This window comes from Tupaia chinensis, unplaced genomic scaffold (genome assembly GCF_000334495.1).
Source record: "Tupaia chinensis unplaced genomic scaffold, TupChi_1.0 Scaffold000104_1, whole genome shotgun sequence".
Lineage (NCBI taxonomy): Eukaryota > Metazoa > Chordata > Mammalia > Scandentia > Tupaiidae > Tupaia > Tupaia belangeri.
This window is the reverse complement of record NW_006159568.1, coordinates 3,669,595-3,671,448: the sequence shown is the minus strand read 5'-3', so window position 1 is coordinate 3,671,448 and position 1,854 is coordinate 3,669,595. Positions and strand designations below refer to the sequence as shown.

The window sequence follows — 1,854 nt, the reverse complement described above, 5'->3', positions numbered from 1 at the left end:
AGGATCTGTGAAGAGACAGCCCTCTTTAGGTATAATTCTTCATTTTCGCTTTCCCTCACCCTTCTTGGTGAGCACACACACTCCTCAGCAAACTAAAAAAATTAAACTATGTAAGACAAAAAGGAATTTTCCCATTAGGATGATATATAACATTTGATATTTATTGTAAATTTTACTTGTTTGTGTATTCATATATTGTTTGCCAGAGGGTGTGTGTGCTTGCCAGACACACAGAGAAGGAAAGGGAGAAAATACTCCCCATGTGGAAGGGTCATGCTATAACCTCTTCACCTCCATTTCACCTCCTTTTGAGATTTTGGGCATGTGTGCAGGTGCATTTAAGTGTGTTTTTCAAAGACTTGAGCTACACCATCAGCTTATGGGATCAAGCTCTCTTAACCGCCAGGTCACAGGCTGGCCTGATGTGTTTTTTTCAAGGTAAATTAAGTTCTCATCTGTTCCTAAAGTTTTCCCATGAATCTGTTAAATCTTACCAGGAAGTTTTTTCCGCATCCCTTGCCATTATAAAATTTTCTCTTTTAATCTGTTTATGGAGTGAACTACATATATATATTTTCTAATGTTAACGCATCCTTTGGACAATTGGTATAAACCCAGCTTAGATATTGTTTTCTTTTTATATACTGCTGGAATGTTTTTGCACCAGTGAGAAGAAGTCAAAACTTCTGTTGCCAAGTTCTGAAAAAACTTTCAGTTTTCAAGTTATTGTGTTACACACATTTGCAATCAACAGTCTACACAACTTTATCTTAATGATTTTTTTTTTCTTTTTTGGTTTTGCTATAGGGCATGTGTATTAACAGAGAGAGACAAAGAAAGATGAAGAGAGGGAAAGTGAGAAAGCACCTCCCCCCCTCGCAGGGGGAATGTCACACCACAATCCCTTCTCCATTCTCCTCTCAAGATTTTGGGCACACATGCACATGCAGCTTCAGACTGTAGTCAGCCTTGTGGGATCCAGCCACCTTAATCATCACACCTCCTGGCTGCTCCCCAATTTGTAAAAATAGTAATGCTGGGACCAGCAGATGGTGTAGTGGTTGCATTGCTGGGCTCCCACATGGCCAACTGTGGTTCGGGGTCCAGACCTGGTGGCTTGAAAATCACACTGGGTTCATGTGTGTCTATGCCCAAGATCCTGGGAGGAGAATAGAAGAGAAGGGGTTGTGGCATGGCCACCCACCCCGGGAGGTGATTTCCCACTTTCCCTCTCACTGTCTCTGTCTCTCTTTCTCTCCCTAGCAAGCACACGCATCCTAAGGCAAAAACCTCTCAAAAATAAATAAATAAAAAGAATAGTGCCTATGATCCTTAGCACTCGTGTCAGTTTTTGTTTAACTTGTGGACAAACTTAAAGATGAGGCAAAAATAAATCCTCCTTTGCAGCCCAGCACTCATTGTTCAGTATGCATTCGGTGCATGTAAGAAGGAATATTATAACTTTAAAAAAGCATCCACATAACTCTTCTTTAATCCAGCCCACATCTCGGAATTGTTCCCATCAGGGTCTTACAAAGTTTTTAAAGATACCTTCTTTAAATCAAGATATATAGGGAACCAGCAGTTAGCGTAATGGCTATATCGCTGGACTCCCACATAGTCGACCGTGGTTCGTGTCCTGGACCCGGTGGCTTAAAACTCACGCCGGGCGTGTGTGCGTGCGTGCCCAAGATCCCGAGAGGAGACAAGATCCCGAGAGGAGAATAGAGGAGAAGGGATTGCGGCGTGACCATCCCCCCTGGGGGGTGATTTCTCGCTTTCTGTCTCTAATGTCTCTCTCTGTCTGTCTGGCGAGCGCATGCGCCCTATAGCAAAAATCTCTCCAAAAAAAAA

The 1,854-nt window shown here is 42.6% G+C and overlaps 1 protein-coding gene and 1 non-coding gene across 2 annotated transcripts in view; one reads left to right on the top strand and one right to left on the bottom strand.

The window, feature by feature from the left end:
* The window catches only part of GNE (glucosamine (UDP-N-acetyl)-2-epimerase/N-acetylmannosamine kinase), a 66,685-nt gene that overhangs the window by 42,633 nt on the left and 22,198 nt on the right, over positions 1-1,854 (bottom strand). The window lies entirely within an intron of this gene.
* Positions 1,335-1,457, top strand: LOC114006959 (small nucleolar RNA SNORA40). Its single transcript, XR_003548611.1, has one exon. It is a non-coding gene; the product is annotated as a small nucleolar RNA SNORA40 (small nucleolar RNA).